This window comes from Mandrillus leucophaeus, unplaced genomic scaffold, assembly GCF_000951045.1.
Source record: "Mandrillus leucophaeus isolate KB7577 unplaced genomic scaffold, Mleu.le_1.0 Scaffold746, whole genome shotgun sequence".
NCBI lineage: Eukaryota > Metazoa > Chordata > Mammalia > Primates > Cercopithecidae > Mandrillus > Mandrillus leucophaeus.
The window spans coordinates 324,739-350,349 of record NW_012108097.1 but is presented as its reverse complement, the minus strand read 5'-3'; the positions used below and the strand labels follow the sequence as shown (position 1 = coordinate 350,349).

The following is a 25,611-nucleotide window of genomic DNA, read 5'->3' as shown; positions in this document are numbered from 1 at the left end:
CTTATTTTATTTTCCCTTCCTAAGGAGTCATTGTATTTTTATTTTTTCAGAATGGCTTTTTCTGATTACCCATGAATTATTTTCACTGTTCTGAAGACAAGAATCCAAATACTGTCTTTTGACACCACAGATCTGTTTTCCAACAGAGACATCCCTTCCTTCCCTCTGAAATAACCATGGAGAAAATAGAGTTGAGATGTAATAGAGCTTAAAATCAACTTTATTAAATTGAATTTCTCCAGAATTGAGAAGACATCTCACTTTTCCTATAGCCTTCAGGTAAACACTTGCAAAGAGGTATTTTAATAATCACTTAGGCACACAAGGACAGCTCTTCAGGTGGTCTCAGAGAGGATAAAAAATTGCATATGTCATCTGCCAGAACAGATACTAAATTACCTTGGCCTACAGAAACTTTCTATTTGCCTAGAAGGTATTTATTTTCCCACTTGAGGTGTTGGGAAAACAATAGCCTAAACTTCCTATGACAGAAAATACATCAGTGAAAACTCAGTATCTCTTTAATCTTTTATTACATACTCTGTTACTGGTGGCCTAAACTTTTTGTGACAGAACATACATCAGTGAAAACTCAGCATCACTTTAATCTTTTACTGTGTTGTCTGCTACTGTGTCTCTGTGATTACTGTTAGCATATCATGATCATTTGTTCATTTTTCTTTGTACGCATGTTTTTTACATTTCACACAGTATATTCAATCAAAATAATACGTAGATCACATAGATTTAGATTGAATGCTTTCTGAAGCTTATTTAGTCTGTACATTGAATGCTACCTTTATAAGTACCTTATTTTTGGAAACATTTCAATATAATCAATCTATCAATATTTGTTAATATACTAGAAACTATTTGATTAACTGTATTATTGCACAACCATATCTCCCTTTGACTGTGTTTTTGCCTTAGAACATTTGTTGTAATTTATGCTAAAATAGGAAAAAATGAGCACAACAGTATAAGCATTATCCAACTTCTTTTGAAATTTAATTCTTATGTATAATTTTATGTAAATTTTATTTTACATAAAAATGTTGTCTCCTGTAGTGACTTCTTGAATTAAGAGTGAATACAAAAAAAAAAAAAAAAGAGTGAATACAAAAGATTCAATATGTCTCTAAGATTTATATACATTTTTTACTGAATTGTGAATGCATTGAGCAATATTTACCATATCAATGTTGGAAATATCTTAACATTATGTTGAGGAATTGATATTCATACATAAAAAGAAAAATGAGAATATGTATAAATATGGTGTGTATACATGTTTGCATGTATGTAAATTTGACTAAATATATTGTGAAATTAAAAATTATGAATACATTTGAGAAACAATCTGATAAAGAGAAAAAATACAGTCATAAGCCCCTGAACAATTTCAAATATTATGTTGAAATTTTCTTTTTCAGCAGATAAAAAAGAGGCATTAAACAAAATGTCTACTCCTAAATTGTGTCAAATAAACCAAAGTTCCCTTTGGGAGGAAAGGCAGGTGTGGCCAACATCTTATTTAGTATTCAAACTGTGCATTAAACTGTGGTTTATGGACTTGTCTCATATGATGACTTGTTTTTTTTTCTTGAAACAAAGTCTCACTCTGTCTCCCAAGATGGAGTGCGGTGGCATGACCTTGGCTTACTGTAATGTCTGCCTCCCAGGTTCAAGCAATTCTCCTACCTCAGTCTCCTGAGTAGCTGGGACTACAGGCGTCCACCACCACGCCTGGCTAATTTTTGTATTTTCAGTAGAGACAGGGTTTTACCATGTTGGCCAGGTGGTCTCAAACTCCTGACCTCAAATGATCCACCCACCTTGGCCTCCCAAAGTACTGGGATTAGAGGCATGAGCCATGGTGGCCAGCCTCATATATGACTTCTAATTAATTAATATGAACAAAATTTCTGTCTACAATTATTACATAAACATGTAATTTATAAATGGAAAGACCTATAAGGGTGTAGCTATTTAAATGGTTTTTAAATAGGTTTTTTTATTTGTCAATTTATGTTATAAAATCTAGGAACTGACAAATTGCATAATTTAGCCCTACAAATCCTGTTTGACTTCTGTCTTCAGCAAAAGTATGTGACTGTCTTCCTTCAGGGCCCATGTTAATAATAATTTAGGAGTGTTTTGTGCAGATCTGATCCGAGCACCATGTATAGGTTCATTTCTTCTATAACACTTGAATTCAAATTTGAGAATCTTCAGAATTAATCAGGTAATATTTATAGAAATATCACTATAAAACCTCATGCAGACATTTATTATGTAAAATACATTTTTTCTAAAAAGAACAAACAAACTGAATTTTGACAAATAATCCAGGTGAGTTGCTTTAAGTTGAATATGAACTGAATAAACACATACAAGTAATTTTTCATATTTTAGCTTCATTGAATTAATGATATTTCTTATTTGTTCTTGGAAAAATATATGTGTTTATAAAATTTACATAATTAAAAAATCCATCAATATTTGTTAATATATAGAAGATTATTAAATGAAAATATTATTTCATGAATACATCTAACATTGAATATCTATGTGTTTTTAATTTGGGACATTTATAGTCATGTATGGCAACATAGGAAAAAGTAAAACATGTATAACTTATACCTCCTTTCACCTTTGTGTTTTGTCATCTCAATTTCTAACTTCCATAATAAATCAATAAATATCTGCAGTTGTCATATCAATTAGAATTACTTTCAGTTGAATGAACCAGTAATTTGGCTACATCAGGATATTTTTTCTGTTCCATACGTAGTATTGAAGAATATTGAGAGGAAGTATGGCAGTTCCATTATGTCCCCAGTTACCTTAACTGTTCTTAACCTTCCATTCCACCTTCCTTAGAATGTAGCACTATTCTCATTCTTACAAAATGGCTTTTACATCTCTAGGCATCATACCTATGCTCCAATTTGGAAGATGAAGCAAAGGAGAAAGGCAATAGGCAGAAGATACAAATACATGTAATAGTTCTGCCAACTCTAACAAGCTAGAAGTGAGAGACAAAGCAAATTTTATTATATGAAAAGCATATATAAATACATATTTTAAAGTTTTCTCTCTCTATATAGGAAGATATTCTTTATACTATTTATACCTTCTAGTTTCCTTTTGTGGTTAGAAACTGGAGATTAAATGTGGGTGATTAACAGCTGTTTAAGAGGAAGTGATAGTTTTTGCCAATAAGAGGATTACTGTAAAAATTTATTTTCCTCTTGGCTGGAGTCTTTTAGATTTACAATATTTTCAGATACTTTGTGGCATTCAAGTATATTCAAGTGCACTTTTTAATTTTAGTACTTGCTGTTTTTAGAGAAGTTTTAGATTCACAGCAAAAATAAGAGAGAGGCACAGAGATTTCTTATGTCTTCTCTGTTTTTACACATGTATACCCTCCCCCATTATCAACATTCTGCACCAGAGTGGTACACATGTTATAACTGATAAACCTACACTGACATATGATAATCACCCAAAGTTCATCGTTTGCATTAGGGTTCACCTTTAGGTATTGTACAGTCTATGCAAGTGTACTTTCAAGAAAGCATGGGCTTGCTTACAGGATTCTATTAACATAATGAAGGGATTCCACTTGTGTAAATACAGCAGAGGGATATTACATTAATCTCATTAACCCATTGAACCTCTTGGTGTTTCAACCCAACTGTAACAAGGCTTTTATTGAGTAGGGTAGACCAGAATGTTTGAGTGAAAATTAATTGGCAACACCAAAACATGCCAAGAGATTCTAAGTACATAAAACTAAATGTGTTTTGAAATGATTGTACATACGTCTAACTTTTTTTTGTTTACATGCAATGGCAAACCTGTGAAGATATTTAACTTTTAATTTTATTGTTAATTTTTAGGAACACATACTAGTTGTAAATATTTATAAGGTACATATGATATTTTGATATGAACCTATAAAGTATAATAATCAAATCTGGGTATTTGGAAGATTCATTTTCTCAAACGTTGATCATTTATTTATGATGGGTCGATTGAAATCTTTTCTAGCTATTTTGAAATATAAATACATTACTGTTAACTATATTTCCCTAATTATGCTACCAAACACTAGATCCATATCCTATAAAACTTACTTAAATTCAATAGCTTATTGAAAATTCTAGAAAAGTATCTGCTTTGTAGTAAACACTTGATAAAAGGTAGTTCACTTATGAAACAAATAAATCATTTTCTTGAAACAACAGAATTCATTTATATACAGATTGTTTCTTTATAGTGTGGGTAGAAGCTGCCATTTTATAATTCACTGGTTTTCAAATTTTGGGAGCTCAAAATCCTTTCAAAATAATAATTTTATGCAGACCTCCAATGTAGTAAATGTTCCAAAAACTGCTTTAATTAAAACAGAATTCTCCAGAGCTCTGCTCCCTCTGCCTCCCAAGCCATCCCTTGAGACTTCTGAGGCAACTCCAAATTGCTGTAGAATTCTTAAAAATGTATTGAATCTAGTGAAACAGGCCCTGCAGATAGTTATACTTCTAGCTTAATATAATCTTTTCAATTCAGAATAAACTCATTTATCTATATTGTTGATTGTCAAATGATAATGAATTATGAACAATAGTTACTTTTTGTTCATTTTAAAAAGTAATGTTATTAAAGTTGCTCATTGTAATATGTTAAAACTTAGGAAAACTTTAACCTTGTGAGAAATAAGTTATTGAATGAGGCTATTAGTTTGAACCCCTCTGTCTTCTAATTTATTACACTGTGCCACTCCCGACATTCTTTCTTTTGTGGAGTTACCTCTATTTTCCTCATATACTAATCTGGGAATCAAAATGTCTTTATTTAATTATTTTAATTTGGATTTTTGTCCAACATTTAAAATCTGGATTAAGTGATAGAAACACATAACTTTGGATAATTTGGAATTTATGTCTGTGGCAATTTCAGCTATCAGAGTGCCAAAACAGCAGTAGTGACTTCATTTGATCATAGTTCCTCTGGTATGCCCTTAGTTCTTATACACTGTCCAAGTTTGGCTTAATATTCCTCCCATTCTATAGGATCCCATTCTATTTTATCCCATTCTATAGGTTGTCTGTTGACTCTGTTGATAGTTTCTTTTGTTGTGCAGAAACTCTTTAGTTTAATTAGGCCCTATTTGTCAACTTTGTTTTTGTTGCAGTTGCTTTGGGTGTCTTTGTCATTAAATGTTTGTTAGGTCCTATGTCCAGGATTATAGTTCTTAGGTTATTTTTCAGGGTTTTTACACTTGATCTTAGCCAAAAGGCCAAGAAGCAATCTCCAGGGTTTTTGTAGTTTTAGGTTTTACATTAGTCTTTAATCCATCTTGAGTTGATTTTTTTTAATATGGTATAAGGAGGGGGTCCAGTTGCAGTGTTCTGCATATGGCTAGCTGGTTATTCCAGCACCATTTTTAAATAGAGAATCCTTTCCTCTTTGCTTGTTTTTCTTGACTTCATTGAATATTAGATGATTATAGGTGTACAGCATTATTTTTGGGGGCTCTATTCTGTCCCAGTGGTCTATGTATCTTTTTTTTGTACCACTTCCATGCTGTTTTGGTTACTGCAACCTTGTAACATAGTCTGAAGTTAGGTAATGTGATGCCTCCAGCTTTGTTGGTTTTGCTTAGATTTCTCTTGGCTATTTATGCTCTTTTTTGGTTCCGTATGAAGTTTAAAATAGTTTTTTTCTAATTCTGTGAAGAATGTCATTGGTAGTTTGATAAGAGTAGCACTGAATTTGTACATTGCTTTGGGCAGTATGGCCATTTTAACAATATTGATTCTTCCTGTTATTGAGCATGAAATGGTTTACCATTTGTTTGTGTCATCTCTGATTTCTTTGAGTAGTGTTTCATAATTCTGAATGTAGAAGACTTTCACCTCGTTGGGTTAGTTGTATTCCTAGGTATTTTATTCCTATTATGGCTATTGTGAATGGCGTTGCATTCTTGATTTGGCCATCGGCTTGTAGATTGTTGGTGTATAAAGGTGTTACTAATTTTTGTACATTGATTTTGTGTCCTGAAACTTTGCTGAAATTGTTTACCTGCTTAAGGAACTTTTGGGCAGAGACTGTGACTTTTTCTAGGTTTAGAATCATATTGTCTGTAAACAGGGATACTTTGACTTCCTCTCTTCCTGTTTGGATGCCTTTTATTTCTTTCCCTTGCCAGATAGATCTATCAAGAACTTCCAGTACTATGATGAATAGGAATGGTGAGAGGTCATTCTTGTCTTGATCTGGTTTTTAAAGAGAATGCTGCTTGCTTTTGCCTATTCAGTATGATGGTTATGGGATTGTCATAGATGGTTCTCATTGTTTTGAAATATGTTTCTTCCATGCCTATTTTGTTGTGGGTTTTTAATATGAAAGGATGTCGAATTTTATCAAAAGCCTTTTCTTCATCTATTGAAATAATTGTATGGCTCTTATTTTTAGTTCTCTTTATGTGATGAATCACATTTATTGATTTGTATATGTTGAATCAACTTTGCATCCCAGGGATAAAGCATACTTGATCATAAGGGATTGTATTTTTGATGTGCAGGTAGATTCAGCTTGCTAGTATTCTGTTGAAGATTTTGCATCTGTGTTCATCAAGGATGTTGGTCTGACGTTTTCTTTTTCTGCTATGTCTTTCCCAGGTTTTGTTATCAGTATGACGTTGATCTCATAGAATGAGGTAGGGAGGAATTCATATTCTTTCATTTTTTTGGGATAGTTTCAGAATGGTACCAGCTCTTCTTTATACATCTGGTAGAATTCGGCTATCTGATCCTGGGTTTTTCTGGTTGGTAGGCTTATTATTACTGATTCAATTTCAGGACTCATTTTTAATTTGTTCAGGGATTTAATTTCTTCCAGTTTAATCTTGGTGGTTGCATGTTTCCAGGAATTTATCCATTTCTTCTAGGTTTTGTAACTTGCATGCACTGAAGTGTTCCTAGTAATCTCTGAGGACTTTTTGTATTTCTGTGTGGTCAGTGTTAGTATCCCCTTTGTAATTTCTGATTGTGTTTATTTGAATCTTCTCTCTTTTTTTCTTTATTAGCCTAAATAAATTTTCTTTATTTAGATTCTTTCAAAGAACCAGCTCCTGGATTTGTTAATCTTTTGTGTGGTTTTTCACATCTCAGTTTCCTCCAATTCAGCTCTGATTTTGTTTTTGTTTTTGTTTTTGTTTTCCTTGTCTTCTCCTGGCTTTGGGATTGATCTGCTCTTGTATCTCCAGTTCCTCTCAGTATGAGGTTAGATTGCTGATTTGAGATCTTACTTTTCAATGTGAGTGTTTAGCACTATAAATTTTCCTCTTAACACTGTTTTTGCTGTGTCCCAGAGATTCTAGTATGTTGTATCTTTGTTCTCATTAATTTCAATACATTTCTTGATTTTGGTCTTAATTTTATTGCTTACCCAAAGGTCATTCAGGAGCAGGTTAGTTAATTTCTATGTAATGGTATGGTTTTGTGTGGCTTTCTTAGTATTGATTAGTATTTTTATTATGCTGTGCTCTGAGAGTGTGTTTGGTAAACAAAACTCAGAGTTATTTTGCTTTTGCTGAGGATTGTTTTATGTATGATTATGTGATCAATTTTAGAGTATGTGTCATGGGCAGATGAGAAGAATGTATATTTTGTTGTTTTGGGGTGGAGAGTTGTGTAAATGTCTACTAGGTCCATATGGTCAAGTGTCAAGTTTTATTCTGAATGTCTTTGTTTAGTTTTCTGCCTCAGTGGTCTGTCTAATACTGTCAGTGGGGTGTTGAAGTTTCCTATTATTGTGTGGAAGTCTAAGCTTCTTCATAGGTCTCTAAGAGCTTGTTTTATGAATTGAATGCTCCTATGTTGTGTGTGTGTATATATATATATATTCTGGTTTGTTGTCTTCTTGTTGAATCGAACTCTACCATTTTGTAATGCTCAACTTTTTTTTTTTTTTTTTAATATTTGTTCATTTAAAGTTTGTTGTGTCTGAAATTAGAATAGTAACCACTTTTTAAAATATTTTCCATTTGGTTGGTAGCTCTTTCTCCATTCTTATACTTTGAGTCTATGGGTATCATTGCAAGTGAGATGGGTCTCCTGAAGACAGCATACCATTAGGTCTTGCTTCTTTATCCAGTCTGCCACTGTTTGCCTTTTAATTGGGGCATTAATTTTGTTTACAGTCAAGGCTAATGTTGATATGTGCATATTTGATCCTGTCATTATATTATCAGCTGGTTATTTTGCAGACATGTTTGTTTGATTGTTTTATAGTATGAATGATCTATGTACTTAAGTTTGTTTTTGTAGTGGTTGGTTGTAGTCTATCCATATTTAGCATTTCTTTCAGTGCCTCTCTTATGACAGGTCTGGTAGTAACAAATTCCTCTAACATTTGCTTGTCTAAAATAATATTATTTCTCCTTTGCTTATGAAACTTAGTTTAGTTGTATATGAAATTCTTGCTTGGAGATTCTTTTCTTTAAGAATGCTGAATATAGGCCTTCAATCTCTTCTGGCTTGTCAGGTTTCTGCTGAAACATTTCTTTTTTTTTTTTTTTTTTTTTTTTTTGAGACGGAGTCTCGCTCTGTCGCCCAGGCTGGAGTGCAGTGGCCGGATCTCAGCTCACTGCAAGCTCTGCCTCCCAGGTTTACGCCATTCTCCTGCCTCAGCCTCCCCAGTAGCTGGGACTACAGGCACCCGCCACCTCGCCCGGCTAGCTTTTTGTATTTTTTTTTTTTTTTAGTAGAGACGGGGTTTCACCGTGTTAGCCAGGATGGTCTCGATCTCCTGACCTCGTGATCCGCCCGTCTCGGCCTCCCAAAGTGCTGGGATTACAGGCTTGAGCCACCGCGCCCGGCCTGAAACATTTCTTACATGCCATTTCTCCCTAGCTGTCTTTAACATTTCTTCTTTCACTTCAACCTTGGAGAATCTGATGAGTATGTATCTTGGGGATGGTCTTCTTGTGTAGTATCTCATAGGGATTTTCTGCTATTCCCGAATTTGAATGTTGGCCTCTCCAGTGAGGTTGGGGAAATTTTCATGAACCATAACCTAAAATGTGTTTTCCAAATTTCTTTCTTTCTCCCCCTCTCTTTCAGGGATGCCAATGAGTTGGAGACATGGTCTCTGTGCATAATTCCATGTTTCTTGGAGATTTTGTTCTATTCTTTCTTAAAAATTTTTTGCCCGACTGAGTTAGTTTAGATACCCAGTCTTCAAATTCTGAGATTCTTTCCTCAACTTGGTCTATTTTGCTGTTAATATTTGTGATTGCATCATGAAATTTGTGTAGTGTGTTTTTCAGCTCTATCAGATCAGTTTGTTTGTTTTTTTTTTTTTAATAATGGTCATTTTGTTTACCAGTTCCCACATTGTTTTGTGTAAACCTTAATTTCCTTGAATTGGGTTTCAATTTACTCCTGAATCTGGATGATCTTTATTCCTGTCCATATTCTGAATTTGATTTCTGTCATTTTTAGCTACTTCACTCTGGTTAAGAACTCTTGCTGGTGAAGTAGTGTGGTCATTTGGAGGTAAGAGGAAACTCTGGCTTTTTGAGCTACGAGAGTTCTTGTGCTGGTTCTTTCTCATCTGTATAGCTTGGTGCTCCTTTAACTGTGGTGTAGTTTGAGTACCGTCAGTTGACTTTTTTTCTATATGTTTCCAGAGGGCCAAGGCTTTGTGCAAGTCTTTATCTGTAGCTGAATTCTCATCCATGGTTTCACAAGAGAGTATGTTAGCATTTTTGGTATTGAAATTTGAACTTTGAGCCAACAGATGGCATGTAAGCAAAGGATGTGTAGATAGACTTTTGCTCAGACACATGACTCCTCTGTATTTCCTCATGATTGCAGCCATGCTACCGCTCAATGCTCTGAAAGTGTATGCTCCTCTCCCATTTAAGTGCTGGCTGCAGTTCTCAGCTTGGCACTCCTGGGCTTCACACTGCAGCACTGGGGCAAGCTGAGGCTTTATGTTCCCTTTCCAGCTAGGAGGCAGCAGGAGAAGGGACCATGGCAGTGCCTGAGGCAGAGGACCTTTTACTTGTCTCTTGGGACTCCACCCCAGAGAGAGATGCAAAGTGGCTTTCCATTAGTGTGATTGGCCTGTGGTGGGGCAGCTGTGTCAGTCTGGACCAAAACCAGGGCACAGGAGCAGACAGACTTTCAGTTGCCTCTGGGATCTCCACCTCAGAAAAACACAGAGCCACTGCTACTGGAAATGGTCAGCAAGAGTCTGGGGCTGGTGCACTGCTGGCTCAGCTGTTGGCCCCACTTGATGAAAAGCTTGTGGTTGAGGGCTCACAGTTAGGAGAGAGTGGGCAACTTTCCAGATGGTAACTGTGTCGTGTTGGAAATGAGTAAAGCCCACAGGCTCTTTGTTTCTTCTCCAGTCTTGGAGCAGCAGGGACAGAACTGCTGCAGGGACAGAGAACCTTTTCTTGCTTCTGGAAGTCACTCTCAGGGAAACACAGAGCCACTGGCAGTGGAAATGTTTGGCTGTGGGTAGGAGACAGCTGTTCTGTGTTCCCAAGCTGGGGGCCCTGACCAGTGAAGAGTGAGGGGTGGGGGCTCACAGGGAAGAGAGACTGAACTCCTTTCCGTATAGTAGCTGTGGTGTCCTGGTGATCTAGTGTAGTGATGAGGCCCTTTGTTCCTGTCCAGTTCTGAGGGCAGTAAGTTCATTACCACTGTAGTTGCAATGGGAGAGGGGCTGTAGGCTGTTTCTAGGATTCCCTCCTCAGAAGAATGCAGAGTTGTCGCAGATTGAAGTGTCCAGATGGAGGAAATGTGGTTGCACTGGGGATCAAGGTGGAGAAACACTGCCCAGTGAAGAGTAGTGGAGGTGAGGACCTGTGTGGAAAACAGTCTGGCCACTTTCCCATAAGGCTGCTGCACTATGTCCAGGATGTTCATCAGTTGCCAATCACTGTGTTCCCTCCCATATCTGAGGGCAACAGGAGCAAGGGCTGCAAAGCAACAAAAACGTTGGCCTGCCTACTTCCTTTGGGAGCTCCATCCTAGGGAAATGCAGGGCTGCTGCTGGCCTGAGAGCCAAGGCAGGGGATGACTGGAGTCCTGGGTCTGGAGACCGTTCCTAGAGTGGAGTAGCGGGGGTGTGGGCCCACATGGCAAACAGCTGCACTGTGCTGGGGGTCTGGATTAGTCCCTGATCACTGCACACCCTCTTATCCTGATGGCAGCAGTAGTGGGAGCTGTGGAGCAGCAAAAATGGCCGCCTGTCTCTCCTTCTGGGAGCCTCATCCCAGGGAAGTGCAGAGCTGCTATTGGCCTGAGAACTTAGGCAGGTGGTAGCAGTTCACTTTTTACAAATAATGAGCTGGCATTGAGACATCATTATCACTAAAAGTCCATCATTTACATTAGAGTCACTCTTGGTGTTGCATGCTTTATGGCTTTTGAGAAATGTATAACAATATGTATCTACTATTGTAATACCGTACAGAATACCCTCACTGCCCTAAAAATGATCTGTTCCCCACATATTTATTCTTCCCTCCTCCCTTACCCCCTGTTAACCACTGATCTTTTTACTGTTTCCATAGTTATGCCTTTTCGAGAATGCCAAAGTTGGAATCATACAGTGATATTATACTCTTCAGATTTGCTTTGTTCATTTAGTAACATGCATTTAAGGATTTCCCATATCTTTTCTTGGCATGAGAGCTCATTTTTCTTTGGAGTGAATAATAATTCATTGCATGGATGTACCATTGTTTACTTATTCAGTAACCTACTGAAAGATTTCTTGGTTGCTTCTAGGTTTTGGCAATCTTGAATAAAACTGTGAACATCAATGTGCAGGTATTTGTGTGGACATACATTTTTAGCAGATTTGGGTAAATACCAATAAGATCAAGATAAGATTGCTGAGTCATATGGTAAGAGTATGTTTGGTTTTGTACGAAACTGAAAATATCTTCCAAATTAGCTGTTCTGTTTTGCATTCTCAGCAGTAATGAATGAGAGATGCTGATGCAGCATTTGGTATTATTAGTGCTTTGGATTTTAGCCATTCTACTCTTGTCATGTATATTTAATTACGTTGCTTTTCAGATGTCTTGCTGTTATTTTCTTGATATTTTCATTTGTGCTTCATAAATGTGTGTCCACAGATAATATCTAATCATAAAATAGGTGATATTTTATGAACACATCAAATATTACAGTGATTTGCCCAAAGAATTTCATAGTGATTTATTTTCTTTGGATATTCTGAATCTCCTTATTGCTGTTTCCCCTGAACAGAGCAATAATTATGCTTTTCCTCACATTGTGTTCAATTACATTATCTTCTTTATTGAAAATACACTCCCATTCCTCCTTTGGGTAATTAGATTTTATCTTTTTCTAAACACTTTAACAATTTCCTTCTTAGCATATATATTTTCCTTATTGCGGCAGACACTGTGTGTCACTTTCCTGTCATTCTCATTTCTTCACCAGTGGATTCCTGATTTTTCTTAGATGTAAAAGTGGTCCCAGAGTAAGAATTTATGTAATTGCAACAATCTGTTTCCATTTTTTCCTCTGACAGGCATAGTAGAACTTGGGCTACTCCGTTCTACTCAACTAGACAGAAAAGATGTCATCTGTGATATCATGGAACAATGTTTAGTTTCTTGACAATAATAGAGAGAAGTGAAAGGAAATCTCCTTGGCTTTCTTCTTCTCTTCTTAATAAATGTGGGAAGATATAATCACTGCAATTATGGCAGCTATCTTATGATTATAAAGGAAGAAGTACCATGATGAAAATGCAGATGGAAAAAGGAAAAGAGCCAATGATTGGGTCTGTGTGATAATTTTCACTCATAAAACCACCTATAGTACCACCTCCCTTAATAAGACACTCAGCTGATACTTCCTTACTTCGGCCAAATCTATCTTGATACCCTCCTAGAAATAGATTTAGTGTCAATGACCATGCCCACATCTTTGAAACATTATCAACAGTATTTATATCAGAAAAAGGTGTCAGCTATTTGTATTTCAGCCTGATTTAGGCCTAAAGATCTCAGGTGCAGGGTATTAATCAGATATTTTGTCTGTTCTCAAAATTCATATTTGAAATATAAGAAATTTAAGGCAATGTTTTAATTGCTTATGTGTGTCTTCACCATATTTCATGACACTTTGGAAAGAAAATCAATAAATGCGTTGTATTACATATGCCATCTGTCAATATGTAGAAAATATGACCACTAACCTTTATAACAGTTCTGGGTAAAATTTTTAGTATCATTTTTTTTTTCCTTTTTCTTTGTCTTACAATTTTTTTTTTTCTTTTGAGACTGGAGTGGAGCTGAATGGGCTGCACAACCCCTTCTTGATGACAAGCAATTTTCTTCCAATTCTACCAAATAACTCTCACACTAAACTTACATTTTACATAATAAAGTTTTCCTGTATTTTGTGTTTCTTTGTTTTTTATTTGATTTTTGGAGATTGGAGAGCATTAACTAACAGTTAAGCCACTCTTTTGATTAAAATTCTCATTTTCTTCCATTAGTACTTGAAATAAAATCCAAACTTATCACTGGAAATGCTGTTAATGCTCTTTCTAGCTGTATCTTTATAAATCTCCCCACCAACAGTGACACAGCTGCTAAAGTTTGCCAAAATTTTTCCAAACACAGGCCCTAGACCTTTCCAAGCAAGGGCCCGGGGTCCTTTTCTAGAGAGCTTTACTTCCCATCATTTAGCCTTCACTGTAAATATTACCAACTCAGACAGACTAGCTCTGTTCACCTCTCTTAAGGTTCTGCATTTAGCTGCTCAACTCATGGTTACTTTTATTGATTATTTTATATTGTCTTTCTCATCCTGAGTATATATTTTAATCTATTTTTCTACTTCTTAATCACTGTCAAGCCTTCTCCCCCACCACCATCACAAGTTACAACCGTGACAGTGTGGATCTTTAAAATTTCACCTTTATGCATCATCATGTTTGGCAAACAATTACTTTGAAACATAATTTGAAATAAATAGGTAGATAAATAAATACATAATTATCTGTAATAATGATAAATAAAAAATGTTTTTAAGACTCATTTTCCTTCCTTCATTCCCTTCCAATAACTTGAGCTTTAGTCCACTCAACAAGTGGGTTCACCTTTTCTCTTCTCTTTCTACTGCCCCTTCTCTAACTTCCTTTGAATTTCTTTTTATTCTGCTGAGAAATTAACTTAGGACATGAGTATCTTCTTCCATCCACAGCATTGACATGAAAGCTTCTATTCCCCAAAAAGCCTATTTGGTTATTTTTCTAAACAAATACAAACTTTCTTGAAAGCCTACTGGTTAAAATAATATTTTAATGCCACACCAAATCAGGTAACCAGTGTCTCTACTTCATTTAAACAGTGACAAAAGCAATTTTTGCCATTCATCCCATTGAGTTATTATTGAATTGTTTTTGTGATATTTTAAAAATTAAAAGTCTAGACATTTTATACTTTTGCATCAAATATTATATTTTTCATATTCTTAATAAATTACCTGTAACACTGATTGTACTTTTTCTGAAAAAAATCTATTCTTCTTTCATGACCATTAAATTAACAAATAAAATTTGTTTACTAGATTCCATTTTTCAGAAAGTTTGTATCATTGAGCATAGTCGATTTTAAGAAATACGACAAATACAGAAGTAATACTGTAATAATGTAGAGTCACCCTTTAGTTTTAGAAAAAAGTGTAGTGAACTTTTTTTATATTCACATATTTCCTTGTTTCCATAAATCTATCATAGATATGGACAGACATACAATCTCATTAGATATGCATTTAAGATAATTCTACATACTTTTTAACATTATGGTCTAAATATTTTAGCTATTTTGGATACTTAACTGAAATAACTGATTAATTTTATTGAACTGATCTACATGGCTAATTAAAATAATTAATTTCCCAGTATTGGAATTAGACCAATATATATGCAAACATCATTTCTGCAGAATACTAATGTGATTGTGGAAAAGCTATTTGTTTCTTAGAGCTACAAATTTCTTTTTTAAACAAAGAAAATGTCTAAATTTAGGGAAGTCACAGAGATGAAATTAGATAAGCAATATATTACATACACTATATATCATATATGTAATTATTTGTGATGATATATATTATATATTAGTACAATGTAGTCATTTTCAGTTTTTCACGTTGCCTATTACAAAATACCCAATTTATATTCCTGACTGAATTTTATTTAATTATTTTAATGTATTTTATTAAACTATTTTCATATTTTAGGCTACTTGCCTTTTTCTGATTACAAATGATAAGTGCTTTAGAACCTATTTCTATTAATACATAGTTGTAATATTAAAATCGATTTATAAATGAATGGAGATTAGGACAGAAACTTTCTTCTTACTTCTCTAATATTAGCCCTGCTTATATTGAGGCACTTTTACATAATGGCTCCCCTTTCTAAGATAGAAAATAGCTTTAGAATGCATGTACTTTAAACTCCTGACCTCGTGATCTACTCGCCTCGGCCTCCCAAAGTGCTGGGATTACAGGCATGAGCCACCGCGCCCGGCCCAAGACCAGCCTGGCCAAGATGGTGTAACCCCGTCTCTACTAAAAATACAAAAATTAGCCGGGCTTAGTGGCGAGCGCCTGCAATCCCAGCTACTCAGGAGACTGAGGCTGAGAACTGCTTGAACCCGGGAGGCAGAGGTTGCAGGGAGTCGGGAGACGGTGAGATTCCGTCTCCAAAAATAAAAATAAAAATAAAAAAGAAGAAGAATGCATGTACTTTAGAAAGCATTTATTGGAGCCACTTAAAACTTTTTGTGAATACAAGATGCATATTATATATTAAAATAATTGTATCATAAAGACGTATGCTCCCTCTGGATCGCTGTTTATCAACAGAGCACGGTAGATCTGTTTTCCTGCCTTCTCCCTCTCCAGTCTGCACAGAAGGTTTGGAAATAGGCAGCAGCTTTCATGAAAGTCTCAGTGATTGAGGTTGGCACGTGCACTTAATTTTGAGTACGGCAGAACTGGTAAACATCCTGAAGTGTTCATGATGTTCTACACAAAGGGAGTTATCCTTTTAAAAATACCAAAAACAACCTTATTTTAAGTACTGGAACACAAATTTATGATATCTACATGGTACTAATATTTATGAATTTGGAGTGCTAAATGCTACCACATGCCTTAAAAACAATAGTATCAGCATCCTCTACTTTTAATTAAAAGAAAATTTATCTAACAGGTATATTTAATTTGTTTTCTTAGATTTTCTTGTTATGTCATATTGTCTTATGTAACCATATATAAGTCACAAGACATGATAAATTGATCTAACCCATTCCAAAAATTCTTTTTACCTCTTTCTAATTTTCACATGGCTTGGCTTTAGCCAGAAATTTCAAAACAAAATGACAAACAGAAAATTTTATAGTGATTATTCTCATTTGTCACTTCTGGTAATACTTGTAAAAATTAGAAGTTCTTTATGATAATTTCTGACATTTTTATAAGATTTTACATGTGTTATGATTTTATTATTTAAGACTTTATCTTAAAGTCTTTTAAAATTGTTAGCTATAATCTGATTTTTTTTCATAGTTTTAACTAATTTTTATGGTAATTAAAATAGAATACCTTCAGTGTTATATTCCTCAGTTTTGTAAAAATTCAAATAATACATATGACTACATAGATATTATTTTTCAGGTTTTTTAAAGGGAATTATGCTTCTCTTAAAAATTTATCTGGGAATACAAAACCATTTCTTTAAATTATGGTAAACTATCATGATATACATATATTATATATATATATATAAAGTATGTTTTATCATTTTTATACATCTTAAATTTCAATTAAATTGTAGCTGACAGATTCTTTAATTATCTAATCCTCCAATAAGAGAAATTATTGCTGTTCTTATAGGTCTTTTCCCTCTTTTGTTTAGTTAAGCTGCGTTGGTGATCTCTGGTAACTTGTTGGTCTATGTCCTCAAATCTGTATTACTTTCTTTCTCACACTATTTCGAATTTGTTCTCTAATTCCATCTGGTTAATTTAATCAAGTTGAACATTTACCATCTGCATATGCTCTGTTTAGTACAACTGAAGGAAGACAAGGAGCCTCGTTAGACATCCCAAACCTCTGACTTCAACCATCCCTATACTAGACAAGTCAAACTCCATATTCTAGAAACACTCACTGGCCACAAGTTTACTTTCATTTTCAAGGTAGTAATCTTCCTCCATAAACATCAGTTCTTCATCTTTGTATTTCTTCTTTTTAATATCTAAATTTGGATGATTGCATTTCCAGCCCTTGTGCTGTGTTACCTAATTCTCTCAACCTCTGGTCAAATGAGGAAAACTACTTACCTGATGTGATTTAGGAGGATATTAAACGAAGCAATTTAAATGAAATCCATAGCACTGTGCCTGTTCAGCAAAGTGTGATCAGTAAATATTAGCAATTCTTATTGTTTAATTATTATAATTACCAAACTTTCTCGAAATGATTTTTCTGTTTTATCAATGACCACTAGTGGTATTGGAAAATCATTTCTATCAAAATATTATTGATACATGAGTAGATTTTTTTTAAGGAAATACATTCTAATTCCTTAAAACTAAGGTCTAAATAAGATATTTATTACATGTTAAAAATCAAAATCATAGAAGTCAAGATTTGGAAAAGATTTAAGATTTTCTTCATTTTAAGGTCATCATTTAATTGTGAAGACAGAAAATATATGACTTGCCCAAGGGACTCTCATCAATACCTTCTCAGAAGTAATTAATCTCAGGGGAAATCAATTTTGGTACTTGTTAAAAATCTGTTTTCTTATTTTCAAATAGTAATTATTAATCATGAGATTATCAGAAACAAGACTATCAAACAGTCTTTTATTATTTTCAGTTATTTTTAATATTGTCTTAGTATATATTTTAAACTGTAACTTCAGTTCTGGATTCACCATCATTGATTTATTAATTTTATTTATATATAAAAGAGTATCTAATGTATATAATCACTTTGCTAAGTATTTTACAAATAATATGTAATGTAAGCCTCATATAACTATGGTGCTTCTATTATTCTCATTATATATAGAAAGATTTGACAGAGTAAATTGTTTCTTTCAGACAAACATTGGTCCCAACATCTTGTATGCTGAGTTTGTTCCTATCTTACAGTTTCCTAGTCAGAGTGTGTTTATTGGGTTGATCAGACCCTCTCCTTCTAAGAGTAATCTGGTGCAATGCGATCAAATGATGTACGTGAGTTGAAAGCTAGTTACCTAACTTTTATCTTTAGGTCTTCCAAAATGATTATCTAAATGTATATATACAAGGTATTTGTCAAATAATTCTTTTCAAAGTTCCACATCTCTTTTATTTCCAGGTGACATCCTTGAAGGAAACCTCATATACGTCTAATAATTGTAAAAATACATTCAAGAATTCATGAGTCATGGTACATTAAACAGGGATTTCTTGATTAGTCGGATTTATTAACGTAATGCAGGTATTGTAGTATCTGCAAACATAATCCTTTCAGTCTCCTGCTAAACTTTTAAGTATTTAAAACTGCCTAATAGCATAGCAGAGTTGAAGTATTAATAGCATGTGTTTCTAATTCAGACTTTTGGTTCTCTTTCCTAAATTTTTTGTCTCCCTTTCTATTGATTTTCTTTACTAGAAAGTGTGTTGTCAGCTTTTAAAATAGGCAAGAGATTAAGTTGGCTCATTCACTGATTCCCATTTTATTGCAGGATATATGAAACATGTATCTTCTTGTTATATACATCCCATATTATAGCTCTGTGCAATACCTAAGTTTTAGATTTGCATTTTAAAAAGACAATTACAAGCTTTCTTAAGAGTACGGTTACCTATCTGATGCTTTCATTGAAAACAAAGTTTAAATTTCATCTCATTGCCAAGGTCAACTCTAAAGCTTACTACACAAATTGGGAATTTAGAGTGGTTGTATTCAGAGGCTTTTATTTAGTTTATGCTTATCTCTTTTTATCTTACTGATATTATAGAAGTAATAGGAGTCGTTAAAATGGTGTATTCAGCAAAGGTTTTGGAAATAGATATCATGAAAAGCATTGTTCCTATGTGGGTACATGAATCATATTAGAATTAGTGCAGAACTAAGATATTTAGAAAAGATTGTAAGTAGTCACAAGTTTTTTCTTCCTAGGAATACATGTCATTTTCTTTATTGAATTTAGATCATTTAAACCTCTTTTGTATCCTCAGATCTATGATAAGTTCTAAAAATCTGATTTCCAGTTAATTCAGCTTGTTCTAATTTTAGGATAGACCTGTAAGAATATAATGACCAGTTTAACCATAGTGATATATTCATTTCCAAATAATCCTTAATAATATAAATATTTCTAAAGTTTGCAATATAAATATAAATAACATTTTCTGTTCCTATTTAGAGGGAGGGCTATACACATATTTGTAGTTTAATGTAAGGGTCATAGTGGATATTCCTCATGCAGTAGAATAGTTGATAACAGGGAATCTATCCTATTTAGAAGAAAAAAATAGCTTTCATAGGAAGTAATGAGCAAGCTGAGAGATAATGAGGAGATTGAGAGTTCCTCACTGGGGCTGGGGCTGGTGAAGAGGGCCTTCCGTGGTATGGACATACCACAGTGTGCTCATCTATTTACTAATTAATGGACATTTGAGTTATTTCTAGTTTTGAGTAATAACAAATAAGGCTATTATGAACATTCATGTACAAGTCATTGTAGAAACATAAATTTTATTTCTCTTAAATACATAATAGTGTATCCAGTCAGTATAGTCCATGTATGTTTAAGTTTTTAGGAAACTGCCAACCTGTGGTCCAAAATGGTTATATCATTTTGCATTCCCACCATTAGTGTATGAGAATTCCTGTTCTCCCACATGCTTGCCAAAATTTGGTATGGTCAGTCTTTTTGCTTTTAGCCATTCTAATATGTATGCAGTAACAATGAGTTGTGCTTTTAACTCGTATTTTATGAATGACTAATCATAGTGAGCATCTTTTCATGTGCATATTTCACATGCTTATTGGCTATGTCATTCTTGATGAATTACCAGTTCTAATCACCTCTCATTTTGTAAATTGGATTGCTGGTTTCTAAGTTATGGGCCTTGAAAGTTATTTTATATTTTGGATTCAAGTATTTTGTCATGTATATGATTTGTAAATGTTTATTTCATACAGTACATATTTTGCATTTGGTCTTAGCAATATATGTCAAAGACTAGAAGCTTTCATTTTGATGAAAGAAGTTTATCTTTTTTTTCTTTGATAGATTTTGGCTTTGGTGTTGTATCTAAGAAATTGTTTCATTTGAAGTGATGAGGGTTTTATCTTACGTTTTCTTCTAGGAGTTTTATAGTTTTATGTTTCACATTCGTGCCTATGATCAATGTTGGGTTAATATTCTAATATGGTATGAAGTATAAAAAATATTCTTAAAAAACGAAAATGGAAAACAACATATGGATATACAATTGTTCCAACGTAATTTCTGAAAATACTATACTTTCTCCCCTGAATTGCTTTTGCCCCTTTGTCAAAAATCTGTTGTTTATGTAGGTCAACTCTAGTTTCTAATCTAAATTCTATTTTGTTCCAAGGACCTATTTTTATGCCAAAACTTGAAATCAAGTGTTGTTAGTTCTTCAACTACAATCATTTTCAAGATTGTTTTGAATGTTGTTTTGAATATTTCTAGGTCCTTTGCATTTCCATATGAATTTTATGATCATCTTACAAGTTTCTGAAACATGCTAGGTAGGATTTTGATAGGAATTGTATCCATCTGTAGATAAATTTGAAGAGTATTGCCATTTTAACAGTATTAATTCTCTGATTAATGTTCATGGGATGCTTTTCATTTAGATGGAGCTCCTTTAATTTCTTTCAGCAAAGTACAGGTCTTTCACGTGTTTCAGATTTATCCTTAAATATTTCATATATTGATCCTGTGATAAACATTTTCATTTCAATTTTTAATTGCTCATTGCTAGTGTTCAAAATGCAATTGATTTTGTCCATTGCTCTTTTATTCTGCAACCTTGCTGAACTCATTTATTAGTTCTAGTAGCTCTCTTTATGGATTTCATTAGAATTTCTTTATGAATGATCATGTCATCTGTACATAATGACAGTTTTACTTCCTTGCTTTTCATTTTAGATATCTTTTATTTCTCATGTTTTAGTTTGTTGATATGTCGAATTATACTGACTGCATTTCTAATGTTTAACCAAACTTGCATTTGTAGGATAAGCTGCATTTAGTACAAGAATTATTAATATAGATAGATAGATTGGTTGCACAGATAGATTCAATTTTTATTTAAAACAAATTTCATCTAGATTTATGAGGAATACTTGTTTTTTTTTTTTTTTTTTGCAGTGTCTTCGTCTTGCATTGATAGTGCAGTAATGCTAACCTACTATTCTGTTCACTCTGTTTTTGTTTTTGTTTTGTTTTCTGATGAGTTTGTGTAGAATTGGTATTGTTTCTTCCTTAAATATTTGGCTGATTCTAGCTGTAAAGCCATGAGAACTGGGAAAATTCCTTGGGGTAACTGTCTTAACTAGTAACTTAATTTCCTTAATATCCTATATTTTTCCTGATGCTTATATCTTTTGTTCTCCCTTTTTTCTTTCTGATGTATCTGGATAGAGGTTTATCAATTTTATTGATCTTCTCAAGGAACTAGCTCTTGGGTTCATTGATTTTTCTATTGTTTTCCAGTTGACTGATTTCCACTCTAATTCTTTTTTTTCTTCTTCTTCTCCTTACATTGAGTTTTGTTTTTCCTTCTTTCTTTAAGGTTTTCTTTTTTTCTGGTGGTTGCTGAGGTGAAGATTTTAACAAGACATTTCTGCTTTTCTAAGGTGGAAATTCACCACTATAAGTTAATTACTCCCTAATGTCCTTACTGCTTCTGCAGTGTCCTACGTATTTTGAAGTGTTTTCACTTCCAAATATTCCAGTTAAAACTGCTTAACTTATATTTATATTTTCCCTTTTTATTTCTTTTTTGGATAATGGGTTATTTAGAAGTGAATTATTTGGCTGCTAGATATTTTGTGATTTGGTAGATTGTTATTGATGCCATTATTAGTAGAAAAGATATTTTTAAATTGATTGGTATTTGTTTTATGGCTCAGAGTAATTCTATGTCCAAAAGTACTCCACGTATACCTAAATAGTATGGGTTTTCTATTTTTGTTGCATGCAGGCTTCTATAGATATTACTGCAGTCCAGTTGGTCAGTGTATTCTTACTGATCTTTGTATACTTGTTCTATCAATTACTGTGAGTTCCTTTGAAATCTCAAACTGCAATTATGGCATTATCTATATCTCTTGCAGTTTTATTAGTGGTTGCTTCATTTATTTTATATGTGCAAATATAATTGTTTACATATAAGCATAATTGTAACCTTATGTTGCTCTTATGATAAATTAACCCTTTTATTATTTTGATAATATTGGGGTTTTTTGTTTTAAAATTTACTTTGCATTATTGTAATGTATTCATATCAGCTTTTTTTTGGTTAGCTTGATATATTTCTCATTTATTCACTTTTAGCCGATTTGTTTCTTTATTCAAAGTACATTTCTTTGAGACAGCATATAGTTGGATCTTTTCAAAATCTCTGTCTTTTAATTTGAGTGTCTAAACTATTTACATTTTATATGGTAATTGCTATAACAAAGTTTAGCTCTATTATATTCCTGTTTGCTTTTTTATATAGCCTATTTGTCTCTTTTTCCTGTCTTTCTTTTTTATTTTAGAGTAGTTATATCATTTTATGATTTCATTTTCTCTTAAGTTGCTTATTATTATGTATAATGCTTTGATTTATGATTTCAGTGGTTGCATTAGGTTTAATACTGTACATCTTTAATGTACATAATTGTATTCCTTATCTTTTACTTAGACTTTCTTTTTATGGTATATAAGAATAAAGCTTCACAGAAAAATTAAAACATATGAAGTTCTTACACACCTCCTCCCCCAACACACACGTAGCCTCCACCATTGATGTTCCCCTCTATAATAGTACATTTGTTTCAATCAATGGACAAACATTAACCCATCATTATCAACCAAAGTCCATAGTTACTACGGGGTTAACTCTTTATTCTTGCTGCTGTACATTTTGCGGGTTTGGGCAAATGTATAATGACATGTTTAATGACTATTCATATACATATTATATGTCTACTATGATGGTATCACATGGAAGCGTTTCCTTGTCCTAAAAATACCCTGTGCTTCACTTATTCATCATCCTCTTCCCCCATTACCCCAGCAATCACTGATCATTTTCTTTTTTTCATCATTTTGACTTCTCTAGGATGTCATATACTTGGAATCATATAGTATGTATTTTATTTTAGATTGGCTTATTTCACCTAGTAGTGTGCATTTAAGTTTTCTCCATATGTTTTAATTGCTTGGTAGCTCAGTTCTTTTTAGTAGTGAATAATATTCAATTGTCAGAATGTACCACAGTTTACTTATCAATTCAAATAGTAAAGGGCATCATGGTTTTGTCAATTACGAAGAAAACTGTTGTAAACATCCATGTGCATTTTTGTGTGTGTGGACATAAGTTTCCAATGAACTTAAGTAAATGACAAGAAGATTAATTTGTGGGTCATGTAGTTAGAGAGTGTTTGGTTTTGTAAGAAACTGCTAGAATGTTTTCGAAAGTGGCAGTGCCATTTTTCATTTTTACCAAAATCTCATTGCCTCAAAATCCTCATCAGAATTTGTTGTTGCCAGTGTTTGAGACTTTAGTCATTCTATTAAATAGCTAGTGGTATCTTATTGCTTCAATTTGCAATTCCTAAATGACATATGATGCTGATCATCTTTGTGTATGCTTATTTACCATATGTATATCTTCTTTGGTGAAGTGTCTGTTCAGATATGTTGACCATTTTTAATTAAGCTTTTATTTTCTTGTTTTATTTACCTTATTTTATTTATTTATTTAATTTTTGGAGGTAGAGTTGCCCAGGCTGGACTTGAATTCCTGGGCTTAAGGAATCCTCCTACCTCAGCTTGCCAAGTAGCTGGGACTGCAGCCACAGCCTGTTCGTTCATTTCCTTATTGTTGAGTTTTAAGAGTTGTTTGAATATTAAAGACAACAGTATTTTATTAAATATTTCTTTCCAAATATTCTTTCTCCATTTGTGGCTTGTCTTATTCTCTAGACAGTGTCTTTTGCAGACCAAATGTTTTTAATTTGAATGGAATCCAACTTATCATATATCCCAATATACTCCCGAGAAAGACATCAAACAAATTCCTGTAAAGCAAATCCTACAATAGTACTTCTCAAAATGTCAAGATCATCAAAAACAAGGTAAGTCTTAATGACTGTCATTGCCAAGAGGAACCTAAAAGGCACGGCAACAAATGTGATTGCATCCTGGGACAGGAAAGGGATATCAGATTAAAACCAAGAGAATATAAATATTCTATGGACTTTAATAAAATGAAAGGTATTGGTATGCTCTGAATGTTTGTGTCCCCTAACAATTCACAAATTGAAACCTAACCAACAACATAATGGTATTAGGGGAGGTGATTAGGTCATAGGGCTCAAGCCTCATGAATGCAATAAATGCCCTTAGAAACAAGGCCCCAGAAATACACCTTCCCCTTCTGCTATATGAAAATGCAGCAAGAAGGCACCATCTATGAGGAAGGGCCCTCCCCAGACACCAAATCTGCTGGTGCCTTGATCTTGGACTTTGAAGTTTTCAGAACTGTGAATAGTAAATTTCTGTTGTTTATGAATTATCCAGTCTATGGTATTTTGTTACAGAAACCCAGACGAACTAAGATAGGTATCAGTATTCTTTCATTCATTGCAGCAATGGGTCATGCAAATATAAGATAATAATAAGGGAAGGTGGGTGCAGAATGTATGGAGATTTTCTGTACTATCTCAGCAAATTTTCTGTTAAATCTAAACTATTTAAAATTTGTCTATTTTAAAAATGAGGTTTGACCCAAACAGAAAATGTCAGGCACCCTCCAAGTTTTCTGTATTAGTGAGAGTTTAGACTTAGTTGTGCATACAAAGAAATTCCAGTACTATGTGATTTACTTTTCTTTTATGTAAGTTAGAGTCCCACAGATAGGCAGCCAGACAAATAAATCTGGCAGCTTTTCTTGGGGCCCTCCAGGAACCTAGTCAGATGCTCAATACTAATAGTAACCTAGAAAATGCAAGTTAAAACTCCAGGGTAGAACCACATTTCAAACACAGTATGTTGGCAAAATGTTTAAATGTTCGACAATATGAAAGTGGCAAAATTTGTAGCAAAGGGGACATTCATACATTATCACTGAGTATAATATTTGGTACAACTATTATATTCTACTAGATCACATCAGGTACAATTTTACTAAAATTGCGTGTTCTACTAGATCACATTAAATACAATTTATATTTGCAAAACAATTTTACTAAAATTGATAATAAATACTAAATA

The 25,611-nt window shown here is 33.6% G+C and overlaps 1 long non-coding RNA gene across 1 annotated transcript in view; it reads right to left on the bottom strand.

Moving 5' to 3' along the window:
- LOC105529061 overlaps positions 1-25,611 on the bottom strand; it is a 41,057-nt gene that overhangs the window by 3,731 nt on the left and 11,715 nt on the right. Inside the window, exons 3-4 of the long non-coding RNA XR_001004444.1 lie at positions 17,064-17,148; positions 2,847-2,944 (exon numbers count right to left, since the gene is read on the bottom strand). This is a non-coding gene — a long non-coding RNA (uncharacterized LOC105529061). The remainder of the gene's footprint in view (positions 1-2,846; positions 2,945-17,063; positions 17,149-25,611) is intronic.